Genomic DNA, 13,298 nt, shown 5'->3' with positions numbered 1-13,298 from the left:
GTACTTTTCAAAGAGCTCTCATCTTGCTAACCCTTTTTTTCCACCTTAGCATCTCTTGAGGGAACTAAAGAGGTTATCTGTCCCATTTTACAGATGGTAATACCAGCTAACATTTGCTAGGGACTTAGGTGCCAGGCTCTAAGCTAAGCTATTTGTCTGCATAACCTCACACAGTTCTCACATGGCCTCTCTGAGGTTGGTCCTATTTTCATGCACATTATACAAATGAAAAACATGAAGGTTTAGAGACATTGAGTAACTTGTCAAAGTCCCACAGTTAAGACATCATGGAGCCAAGGCTTGAGCCTATCTATGTTTAGTCCAAGAGGCCCTTCTTTTAAACATTATATTCTATTCTTAGCACATAAAGTTTTCACATAAAACAGATTTTAATTACTCTTTCCCTCTCTCCTTTATTGTTACCCAGTCCTTTTCAAAGTCAAACAGGAATGACATTAGAGAATGCAATGTGGTGTCAGGCAGGGTTCAGGGGCCCCACTCAGTGTTCAGGACTCCGCGCCAAACCCTGGGGTAAACACAAAACAAAACACCAAGGCCAACCGCAGCTATTCTCACAGCTGGCAAAGGACTCGCCTGGCACTTCTCCTCCCAGGATTCTGCCCGTCCCATGCAAGGTGGTAAACTGCTTGCTCCCAGGTATTTTTATTTCTTATGTAATTGTGCACTCGCTTCAACTCAGCCAACACGTTAGCACTTGTAGGTAAGGGCAGTTGTTTTTTTTTCAGTCAGACACACAATCCACACTGGATCATATGGAAAAGGCCCATACAATGTTCTACTGTGAACGAAGCCCCGAGGGCCTTGTCTTACAGTTCTTACGTGACACCCTGATGTTGCAGCATGTAGCCATCTGCACGGAACAGCAGGAGGCTGGGTGTGGCGTGAGCTGTCCTGTCACCCACCCACCTAATGCCAGCCCTCCATGAGCTGGTGGTTCTGAACTTCCCAGGACATTTATACTATAGCTTTCTTTATAATTTGTTCACCTTTTTCTCTTTCTCTTAGTGTCCGTCTTTCTTGGCCCCCCATGCTTCTTTGAAATCTCTCTCCTTATCCATTTTCCGATTTGTGTCCTGGAAACCTGCCCTAGGTCCACCATTGTTCTGTAAAGCACTGAGCTGGCCTCCTTTATCTTTCTTCCATACACCCCAAAGCCTCTTCTGTGCCCCTTCCCTGGCCTCCTTTCTCTGCTCAACAGCCTCTCTGACACTATTATATCCACTCGCAACAAACAGGCTGGAGTGACTGAGCACTGCATGTGCTGAAATGGTCTCATTGTGTTGGCTCAGGGCCCTGGTTTGCTTGGGTAAACTTCTCATCACTGCTATTTACCAACAAGGTAAGTTCGAGAAAGTCGCCTGGCCTCTCTAAATTGCAAGTTCTTGCAAAGTCAAATGGGGATACTGGAAGTCGTTACTTCTTGGAATTGTTTCAAGCCTTACATTAGGCTCTGTAGCTCCATGTTTGGGTTCCAGGCCAATGTCCCTTACCAATTGGGTGATTTTGGCACTGAGCTCTCTCTTCTTCAATGCCCTTGCCTCTAACATAACAGTGAAAACAGTAGGACCTGCTTTACTGATGTAGTGGGGAGGTTAGTTAATAAAAATACAAACACTAGAATAGTCCACGGCACACAGGGGCCTTCCCTTACATTGCCCCTCATAAGCCATTTGTTGATGGACGTAAGGTGCCTAGAATGGCTGCCTAGAATGACCAGAGACACTCTAGAGGCGGTGGTTACCCATTTGCTAGACATCTTTGTTCCTCTTGCTCTTTCTTTACCCATCTCCTGGGAAGCCTGATCATGACCATCCTACCCAGAGTCTGTTCTCATGAGAACTCCTCTCTGCCCTCTGCACCAAGTCAAGGCCAAGCCACGGCGAAGCCCAGCCTATGAACCCATAACTAATGAACTGAAAAGGGAGAAAATAATATGGTAGCTTTTTATTATAGTTTACTTTGCTTTTGTGCTGATTTATAGGTGAAACAATGTGCTTCTCAATAGTTCTGCAAAATGACTTTTGCAAATCACATCATATTTAATTTCTTTCCTTGAATAAAAATATGGGTCTAAAGAGCTTAGGGCAGGGCTTGGGAGTCCATAAATTGTAACTCTTGTTTGTTTTATTCTTGTAAGACTAATATAGTCACATTATTAAAACCTTAGAAGAGAAAGAAAAGGGAAAAAAAACCTTTCCTTAAGTTCAGCACCTATGGTCAGTTTGTACTCTCATTTTAATGCATTATGAGAACTCACATTTTAAAGGAATTCTACTGAGAATAATTTCAGAAAGTAAAGATTCTTCTTTATATTAGTTCTGCTCTTCGAGATTACAAGAAATGGATGTGCCTGGATTCTCTTTAGTCATGTGAGGAAGCCCAGCGTATCATCTCCTCAAGGGATCTCCATGTCAGAATATTCTCAGCATCCCTTGGAAGATATTCTGGGCATCATTGTCCCCTGAGTTTATATTTTCCAAGAAAGAAACCGATAGGATTCATTTGTCACCAACCAACTCAAACGATAGAATATAGCACCAGATCACTTCAGAAGTACTTGAGTTCACTTTTCTCGGAGGTGAGCCATGATTGTAGGGTAGTGAACCTTCATAATATGAAGATTAAGTCTCATGGATTTCTTTTCTATAAAAGTAGAGTCACTTTGGTTCCCCTTCTACAGGAAGTCAGCTTTTCATCTAGTGGGTTCGCTTCAAGGGTGGCATATATGCTGGGCATGTCAGTGGTCAGTAACCCAGGGCAGCTCTTATATTCTGGGCTGGTGGAGCCTGTATATTCTGCACCTTCACGGCCCCTCCCTATCCACACTACACTATTCTGCACATGAAGCCACTTAAAGCTTTCATTTCATAGGAAGGAAGTATGAATGTGGCTAAAAAAAAAAAGCTTTCAATTTGGAGAACTCGACAACAGCAATAAAATTGTCAGCTTTTAATAATAAGCAACACTTCCATGGCACTATGTCATTTGCAAAGCATTTTTTAACAGTCATTACATATTTACTCACTTGTTTACTTATTCTTTCAACACCAGGACCACATTATGATGTTTGTGCACCCTGGGCACTTCGGTCTTTGGGGGCCCTTTCCTTCATTAAAAAACAAAACAAAAACAAGCAAAAGAAATGTAAGATAACTGAATAGATTTTAGGGCCCTTAACATTTTTTTTTTCCTGATATGAGGAAAAAGTAAAACATTTTCTTCTACTCTAACAGTTTCTTTTTTTTCTTCTAATTTTAAGAAAAATTTAAAAAATTTTTCATGGACCCCTAAAAAATATTGTGGGCCCTGGGCAGAGTCCATACCGTGCCTACTGGATGAATGAGGCCTGCTCCCAACCCTATGCCAGAAATGGGCCGGGTGTTAGAGACATAGAAGTGAATATCTATGGCTCCGCCCTAAGGAACACATCAGCCTCAGGAACACATCAGCCTCAGGAAAATGGAGCTGCAAACAAGACCTTAAGACGCATCGAGTCAGGGCTAAGGCTGAGGGAGGTCAGCAGGCACATGAGAGGGTGGCGGGGTCTGTCTCTAACTCCAGGGAGGGAAGGACGATGGTTTTGTGGAGGAAGCACTACTTGAGTGATTCTTTAAGGCAGGATTTTTCAGCAGTTTTGTGTTTGAGGCTTAGTTTCAATTTTAGAATTTCTGGCAGATCACTTGAGGTATTGAGAAGTGAACATTAGGGCAAAGAAGAGAGTTTCAGAGAACCAAAAAATGTACTACTAATCTTAGTATATCGAGAGAGACACAATTTTCTATTATGGTCAATATGCGAGATTTATGTCTGCTATCATGACGGGTACATATAGTTACGTCAGTGTCAGCAGACACTGTCAAGCTGAGTGGGCCCTATGGTGCAGGTGAAGGGGACACAACTGCCTGAGTGAGGGCTGGGAAGCTCAGGGCATCTAGCAGGCTCCACAGGAAAACCACAGGTTCAATGGGGCACGAAAAATCCTTCCCTCCTGATTCTATAAAAGACAGTAATTGAGGCAGATAATAATTCTTCTCAGTGCTGAAGAACCAGATGAACCAGGTAACGATAACATTTAGCCTCATTTATGAAAAAACCCATATTTTGGACATTAATCAAATTTTGGCAACACAGCTTATCACAAGGTGTTCAAGCTATACCAGTTCCCCAGCTACGGTGGTTAAAATCTACCATTCTCAAGTGAATAGCAAACACTTAGGATGTCCCATGGACGTTCTGAGAACTTTATATTTGTTTTTAATATTCATAACAATCCTACTACGTGAGTGTTGTTATTATCACCATTTTTAAAGTGAGGAAACCAAGACATGGAAACTTGAGATAACCTGCCTTAGTAAGTGACAGAGCTGAGATTCAGGCCCAGGCTTCCTGCTCCAAGATTCACTGCACCTCGCCATCTGCATGGACACCTCTTGCACGCCTTTCACTGCCACGTATCTGACCGCTCTGCCTCCGATCAGGCTCACACAGGGCCAACTTGACAGCACCTGACCTTCAGCCTCTGACCTCACACCACAGAGGATAATGGGAACACACTCAGATCCACATGAGTAACACAGAAGAGCTTCAAGAGGCTATGACCTAGGGGGACCACTAACTTTGACCAACGGGGGAAGGGGACAAATGGCTCAATCCCGAGACAGATTTCACATGATTTCCCAGTCACAGAGGATCAAGCATCTAGTAATAGATAAAATACAAGACTCCCAGTTAACTTTGAATTCCAGGGAAACAATGAAGAATTTTTTACTATAAGTATGTCTCAAATATTATATGGTATACACTTATAATAAAACATCCTTTGTTATTTATTTGAAATTCAAAGTTAACTGGTTGTTTTGTGTTTGATTTGCCAGAAATGACAACCCTAAGCAGCAGCACAGCAGCCACCTTGAGGACGCCTGCTTCCTTCCCTGCACGGCTCCTCCATGTCTCACCCAGCCTTCTAGGGTCACATGCACAATGTAGAACACACATGGAAGCCTTTGTCTCAGCCCCAGCTTTCTGGGAACCCAGACGACAACCCAGCTAGGTGAGGATTTTACCAGGCAGATGTGGTAGCCATAAAGCTCACAGCCATCTTGTGAGACAGGCACTCTTATCATCATCATGGCACTCAAATTACAGATAAGGAAACTGAGGCAGAGGGAGGTCCATCTATCTCCTGCACTCATGTCCAGCTGCTCAAGCCCCACAAGTCTCTTACCAGAGAAGAGTTCTCCAGGCTGTTCTTGAGAGACATTGAAGCATTATTGGAACATGCATTAACTGGTTTAGATAATCATTGACTCATTTAATAATAACCTCCATTTGTTGAAAGAAACTCTCTCGTCCTCACACAAAGGGATAGAGTGACATCTGCACTGAGAGGATCAGCCTCAAAGCAGCCGTCACCTCAAGATGCCCAGTTTCTCCTGTTTCGTGCTAGTTGGAATGATCAGTTAAAACATGAAGTTTTCATCCTCAGCTCTTCACAGTAAAACCAACAGCACGTTATTATTTCTATATATATAACTGATTATAATGTGCTCATTCTAAAGCGATGACTGGCCCTGGCTGGTGTGGCTCAGTGGATGGAGTACCTGCTGGAGAACCAGAGGGTTACCAGTTCAATTTCCGTTTGGGGCACATGCCTGGGTTGCAAGCCAGAGAGGTAACCACACATTGATGTTTCTCTCCCTCCCTTCTCCTCTTTCTAAAAATAAATAAAATCTTAAATACAAAATAAGTAAGTAAATAAATAAATAAATAAAGTGATGACTCATTGCAAAGAGATACATTCAGAAAGCTGTGAAATTATATTTGCTTTTGACCCACATCAGAAACTGGGTTCCCTCTCCCAGTACCATTTTCCTATAGGTTAACTTTCTATTTTTTTTTTTTTTTAACAGATCAGTTATTTAATTGGGTTTTTCGAAAGCTCAGAACTTCATCTTGTGAGGATAAAGCCCATTCGTGAGAGCGAACAAACAGCGGAGGTAACCCTGCAACTGAGGAACAGCCTTGATTTTTGGCAGAATTTGGGAGTGAGTCCACGGCTTTCTGATCAATCTTGCGCTGCTCTGTAATCTCATATTTCTCCTTCTCGGTGTCGAAGATCTCCCCCTCCTGGTGTCCGGGCTTGCGCAACTTCTTCTTCTTGAAGTAGGCGTCGGGGAGGTGCTTCGGGATTTTCACACCGCTGATATCGATTTTGGTGGATGTGGCGATGACAAACTTCTGGTGTGTTCTACGCAGAGGAACTCGATTAAGGGCCAGAGGTCCAGTCACAAGTAGCAAGCCACTGCTCAGCTGCTTCAAGAAAACCACCCTCTTGCCCCGGTGGCGCCCGGTGAGGACAATGAGAATGGTCCCGGGGGTGATGCTGGCCCGCAGTTTCCTCACGTGCTGACTGAAGGGTTTCTCGCCGTGGCTCAGCAGCTTCCGAGGCACGTCTTCAGTGGGGTAGTACCGAGGCATTTTGCGAAGTTTAACCACTCGGGTACCACCGTTCTTGTCGCCACCAACTGGTTTTGTGACAGTAGCAAGAACCTTCTCCTTCTTTTTCTTTTCAATCCTGGATTTGGCTGCTGAATACTTCCTCTTGTACATGGCCTTTCGGGAATACATCGCTGACCGGGAATACCTGCCAATTCCTCGGACCAGGACAGGGTTTCGGCTGCAGTGGGGCTTCCCCTTCTTAGGCGTCTTGGCCTTGGGGTCACCCTTCTTGACCTTGCCGCCAGCATCGGCCTTCTTGGCTTCGGGTTTCTTCTCCTTAGGATCCGGCTTCTCAGGTTTTTCACCCGCCATCTTGCAAGATGGGAGAAAGACGGTTAACTTTCTATATACTATCAGTTGAGACAATAGTAAATATTAGAGAAAACCTGTGCCGAAACATTTGCACCCAGTAAGTTTACACAGGAATGAAACCTCTTTGCAAACTTAAAAACAAGCCAAACCTTGGCAGCAAATAAGCCCAAAAGAAGGTCTTCTTTTGTTTCTTCTTCTAAACTCTATGAAACAAAGCCTCTTTTTTCCCTCTTTGTCTGCTGGAACCTTCATTATAAAAGGAGGAAGCTACAAGGAATGAACCATCTTGTAGAGATGAGATAATCTCCCTCTGTAGTGGTGCTGGATTCGCTCCTGGAAGCAGCCACCTCTGTAGCGCACTCTCTAATGACACTTTTTCTTACAGCAGCCCAGGGAAGCCGACGGATTGGAAGCTGGCTCTGGTTACCTGTGGCTGCCTGCCCAGTCTGCTGGGCATTCCAAGGCCCCACCTCCCGCCTGGCTCATGAACTCTGACCCCCGCCCCGTGGCTAACACTGGAGTGGGGGAAGTAGGGGGGTGTAGGTACCAGGCTTCCTGGGCCCAGGCCACGGATGAAAGAGTCAGTTGTTTTCATTCCTCGTGATCGTTTGTGAGGTTCTGGGAGCTGCGGAACTGGTATTTCTCCAAATCCTGGCTATCACGTGGCTGTGTAGACAAGTTGTACTTACAGTTGTACATGTGTATGTGTGTATAAGGGAGGCGGCAGTCTGGCCTCCAGTCTCAGCTCTGCCACCGACCCACTTGGGACTTCAGTGAGTCCCTTTGTCGCTCAGGAGCCTCAGTTGTCTTATCTGTGAAACAGGACAGTGGGATCCCTATAGGCACTTGGGCAGGGGCAGGGAGTGGGGTGCAGGGCAGGGTCTCCTGAGTGGGCAGATGCGGGCAATCTTCTATAACCCTCCTCACCGCCACCCCAGAGCAAGCTAAAATAACTCCACTTTTACCTGTCTTATAGCATGCACTCTCATATGGAATTTTCTTTGAAAAAAGGTTTTCATTGCTTCTAAGAACCAATGGACTGGGCTATCTATCTCTAAGTAAACTTGCCAAGTTATTATTCTATAATGCCATGATTCCAAAAGAAAAGTTAGATTTGGCCTTTTTCAAGGATTGCATGCTGTTTTGGAGGGTGAGGAAATGATGAGATATGCGATGATATATTTCTGATACTGAAGATTCTCTTATGCTGCCTCCCTTGGGGATATATAAAGTTTCCAGAGCCCAAGCCCCCTCCTTTGTTACACCCGATAAAGGCTCGCATGTTAATTATTTAGCCACTGGTGCTCACGGAAACAGAGTCATATAATGAAACTGCCTTTACCCATTTCCATGTGAAACATGAGCTCTTGCAATTTAAACATATTTTTCCTTCTTTCTTATCAGCAGTTATTTTATGGACGGGGCTTAGATGGCTTAGTGACAAAGGGCACTGAATTGGTGAATTATTCATGTCATCTGCATTTCCTGACTGCTGTGGATAATTGACAGGTGTCATGTCACCTTCTACAAATGTCCCACAATTAGGGACTATATATCAGTGTTTGACTTCAACGTAATGCTCCCTTTCTAAACCAGTTTCATATTTTATTTACAGCTGGGTGGCGTTTTTGACTCTCACTTTCGATTCCAAGCCTTTTGCTCCACTTAATATAACCAGGAACATTTAAATAATAAGCCTCCCTCTCGTTTGCTAAAGGCAGTCACTCTTTGTTGCCGTGTTTTATTCATTCGGCCATTATGATAGTCAATTTCTTGATTTAAGAAACCCAGGGTGAAATGCAGCTGTAAGGAAACCACGATATAAATCTGTTTCTATGACTTGTTTAGTTCACTGGGAAAAAACTAGAAGCAAATCTTCCTGGGCTCTGACACAAGGTGTAAACTGTGGGGAAAGTTGGCTAGTTAAAGAATATAACTGACTTAATAGGAGCAATGGAATGTTTCAGATCTCCACCAGAGCAGGAAGGCTTCTAGCGTTAGGAATAAAGCCAAGCTGAGGCCTGTTTAACCCCAGTGAGAAAAATCGGGTAAGAAAATAAACCAAGAATTGATAACCCTGAAGACTAATGAGAAAATATAGTCATAACTTAAATACATAGAGTGAAATGGGACCTTTGGAGTACTCCAGTCCTTAGTCCTACCTTCTTACTTTACCTACCAGGAAACTGAGGCCCAGGGCATGCGAGGGCTTGCTTCATCCTGACACTGGTGAGTGGAAAAGCTGAAAGCTCGGCCAGCTGATTCCTGCTCCAGCACTCTTGCCACTCTGCAATGTCCCCGATCATGCTCTTTACCTCTTCAGTATCCACTCACCCCCTGCAGCCAACAGTTACTGTTGCTCTTTGGAAGGATTCACCCATCCTCATTCCCAGTTGCTTGATTTGTGTAAACATCTCTGGTGTAAACATGACTGACTAAGTCCTTCAGCAAATCCGTGTTCCCAAATGGGTGCTTCAGGAGTAGCTGTGCCCTAAATCAGACTAGTGAGAGACAGTGAGTCCCAGTCCTTGTCTCGGTGCTGTTGGAAGCTATTTTCTGTCCCACTAGATTGAGCGGTGTCAGGGTGTGAAGTCAGCAGCTGCTACAAATATTTTGCTACCACATGGAAGAGGCCGGAGCTACAGGGAGTGGATGGGGGGAAATGTATCATGTGATCCTAGAGGGTAAATCCTGCAACACAAAAACTGAGCAGAGAGAGCAAAACTTGATTGAGTAAACATATCATTTATCGTGTAAATAAGGACAACTTTCAGAATAAACAGGGCAAGATGGATGTTGAACCAGACAGGATGAATAAACTGGACTATCCTGGGCAAACAGGGACATATGGTCATCCTGTTCTATAATGGCATCATCTGAGCTGCTGCATTTAGCCTTGTCCCTGGATTAAGCTAGCTGAATTAAGCTGGCCCTCTCTTTGGCTTTTCTAGTCTAGGTGACAACAAACTTACTTCATCATTGAAGCCAACATCAGTTAAGAGTTTTGTAACTTGCACATAATAGTTTTGACTGGTAGTAATATGCTGCTTGCTAAAACATCGTGCTTTCTGAAATCTTGCCCTGTATCTTATGCATGCTTTAACTTTATTAAATGTTAAAACTTTATATTTAACATTTTACTTCAAATAATAAAAATGATCATGTGTAGAACCTTTTCATTTTTCAGACAACTCCTAATTGTCTTATTTACACCAATGCCCTGTGAAATATGTATCACTCAAGGCTTGCAGAAATTACAAAATTTACCCAGGCTCAAACAGCTGGCATGGCAGATATGCAGTGGTGACCTTCTGTGAGGGGAGGAGGCAAGAACCTACGAACACTGTGTTGTATTGTTCGCCAATTTCTGTGGTACAAAAAATTCCAATAATGGCCACTTGCAAGGCATCAACCTGACATCACAGAACATGGAATTGGGAAAAGAGAGATATGTTGGCTCTCACAAGTCAGCTTCAGCACCTCACTGCATGGAACATGAATTCAAGACTTCTTACTCCGTTTTTTAAGTTTATCGTACTTTTCTGTTTAGGTTTTTGGTGTGAGACAATCCGTTTTGAATTGTGCTTTCTTAACAATGGCAGATGTGCCCCAAGGCCAGTGGTGCTTTGAGCCTTCAAAAGAGATCTCCCCAGAGCAGTGCTGCAGCAGCCAATCCAGTTCAGACTTTGTGTTTCCCACCCCTGGGTCTTGAGCATTTGCTCTCTTCCCCGCTTGGATGTGGCTACTTCCCTGCCCCTCCTTTCCCTTTCTGCTCATCCTGTGGCTGGGTTAAGTGACTTGTTCAGGCCCTCTGCTCTGCCTCCAGGGCCACTGGGTGGGACATCTGCCTCCCTTTCCCCAGTAAGAAGCTGAAGCTTTGGAATGTCCTTTGTCCTAGAGTCCAATGGGCTCGCTCAGTGACAGCAACTGTCTGTGCTGTTCTCTGATCGTTGCTATCAGACATAAGCCCCCACAGGGAAGGGCACGCTTACAAAGCCCATGCCCATTCGTAATCTTATTGGAAGGTATTGACCTGATTGTGTGTTAAATGCTTTGCTTCAGCAGAAAGAGCTTGGAGAGGAGTTGAGTCATGTGAAAACCCTGGTGACAGCAACCTAATTTCCAGTCCTAGGGTTTAGGGAAAAATGAGCCAGGCTTCATAGGACTTGCTTTCCAAGCTCAAACCTACTGATTCTGAGCAAATACCAGAGTAGCGTTAATTGTCAAAAATCATGGAGACATTGAAGAACATGGTAAAAGTAATTTTGCATCTTTAACATCCAGACTATGTAAAAACTGAGAATAAAAAGGTCTTCTAGTAACAGTTCAACTCATTTATTTAGAGGCCACTTTTTAATTGGGACCGCTCATTACCCCCTGTGACTTAGGGAGGACGGGAGTGATGATGACACCAGGGTATTGACAACAGCTGATTCTGCTATGGTCAGCGCTCGGTTCATCACTCAGGAGGATAATTTAAACTATCGTTTAGGTTTCACTTTTGAATGGGATTTTATACTTCCGCTTGAATGTGGGCATGTCAGAGCATCTGAGCACTCCCTTAGAACAACGTAATGAAGCAAATTTATGAAGAATTAACTGGGAAGCTGTCCTCTCTCTCCAGCCTGCCCTCCTGCAATGGCAGTTCCTGGGGAAATAACAGTCCTTTTACAGAGTAATTCAAGGGTCTGTGCCCATCTAGCTTTTTTTGCAGAAGAAGTAATGGTGACTGTGCTTCATTGCATGTAAAGAATATAGAGTTGAAGTGGATCAACCACCATACATATCTGGTATCAAGGTGATGCTTAGGCAAAATGCAAGCAGCATAAAGTCATAGTAAAGACCATGGTTGCAGGTCCATTTCAAAGTTTGTGATTTGGTTCAAGGGCTGACCTGCTAAACAGTATATACTAAAAAGTCACGTGGGTGTCCCTGACCTGAGTAGAGTTGCACCTGGTTTGGTGGTGCTAATCTCATATCAGCCAGGGACAAAGTAACTCCTTGTTTATCCCAGGTTGGCTTTTGGTTTGTGCCCATGCCTGGTTCATGCCTTGGAGACATGGAAAAAAGAAAAAAAAAAAAAGTCACGTGGGTATGCATGGCTAAAGCTGTAAAGGTTCAAAAGAACTGGAGACCAGAGAAACTGGAAAAGTCAGAGAGGGATTCAGAAAAAAAGGGGAGACTTAATCTGGGCCATGGGAGCTGGAAAGGAAAAGAAGGACATTCATCTAGTAGAATGAGAGCATTCTGGGACACAGAGAGGGAGGAAATCCAGGAAGGAGGGGTGTTGTCTATGCATGAGTACCATTTAGCAGCTAGGGTTCTCCCATAACAAGTAAGTGAGATGTTTACAAAGCAAACTTCTCTATAGGGGAGGTATTAAAAGTTCACGAAGTTAAGAATAAGCAGGCCCTGGCTGCTGTGGCTCAGTGGATTGAGCGTCAGCCTGCGAGCCAAGAGTCACTGGTTTGATTCCCAGTCAGGGCACATGACTAGGATGTATGTCAGGTCCCCAGCTGGGGGCACGAGTGAGAGGCAACCACACAGTGATGTTTCTCTCCCTCTTTTTCTCCTTTCCCCTCTCTCTAAAAATAAAATAAATAAACAAATAAATAAACAATTTAAAAAAATTAAAAAAAAAAAAAAAGAATAAGCAGGCCCTGCCATGAACGATAACACGGCAAATCTAGCCACCATTAACTGGGAATCAACCATAGTCAACATGTATCAGAACCTGACTCAGAATTCTTCTTCTTAGAACATCCAACATCCATGCATATTCAGATTGAAAAGTCCTTCTGATATTTTCAGCTGATGAGCAAATTGGATTATGCATAGAACTGACTTGATTTTCTGTATCATCAATGTTGTTCTTTAGATGACCCCCAAAGAAACTAGACATTGAAAAATTCATGAAATAGTTGAAGTTATGGATTCTATGTAGCAGATATTCTAGGTCCAAAGAACACAAAAGTAATGAAAATGAGGAGCATTAATTATTTCTTAAAGTTTGAGGTGGTTCTGCTAAATGAAGGGCAGCGGCTAACATGGCAGAACCCCTGTGGAATCTACATTTCCATCAAGCTAATCACCAGTCTCCCCTTGTAGGAGGAGGAATGACCAAACGTTCTGGCTCTTTCTATAGTACAGTATGCCCATTTAACCATGTTTAAAGTTTAAAAAGGTTCAGCTTCCCCACATATAGAAACAGGCTGATAGGCTACTCCCGTCCCCCCAGACAAACAGGCCCATTGTGTAGGGAACTGGGCCCTAGAGAAGGAAACAACTCACCCAAGAAGGGATTGAGTGGAGCCAGGGTGCATGTCTCAGACAGAAGTCAAGTCGAAAAGTCACATATTCTACTCAGAACAACTAGAAAACCCAGTATGTGCAAATATCAGACAGTGAGGCCTCGTGGCAGATGAGTTCTATCTACTATTTGTGGGAATATTAAATAAGCCATTGGA

The 13,298-nt window shown here is 43.7% G+C and overlaps 1 non-coding gene and 1 pseudogene across 1 annotated transcript; one reads left to right on the top strand and one right to left on the bottom strand.

The window, feature by feature from the left end:
- Nucleotides 1–5,919: 5,919 nt before the first annotated feature.
- Nucleotides 5,920–6,845, bottom strand: LOC150008407 (large ribosomal subunit protein eL6 pseudogene; annotated as a pseudogene).
- Nucleotides 6,846–11,758: 4,913 nt separating this feature from the next.
- On the top strand, nt 11,759–11,894 carry LOC150008406 (small nucleolar RNA SNORA48). Its single transcript, XR_016511596.1, has one exon. It is a non-coding gene; the product is annotated as a small nucleolar RNA SNORA48 (small nucleolar RNA).
- Nucleotides 11,895–13,298: the final 1,404 nt, after the last annotated feature.

Source organism: Furipterus horrens, unplaced genomic scaffold, assembly GCF_987537825.1.
Source record: "Furipterus horrens unplaced genomic scaffold, mFurHor1.1.pri manual_scaffold_5, whole genome shotgun sequence".
Taxonomy (NCBI): Eukaryota; Metazoa; Chordata; class Mammalia; order Chiroptera; family Furipteridae; genus Furipterus; species Furipterus horrens.
Note: the sequence above shows the minus strand (reverse complement) of the source record. Positions and strands in the feature narration are given on the sequence as shown.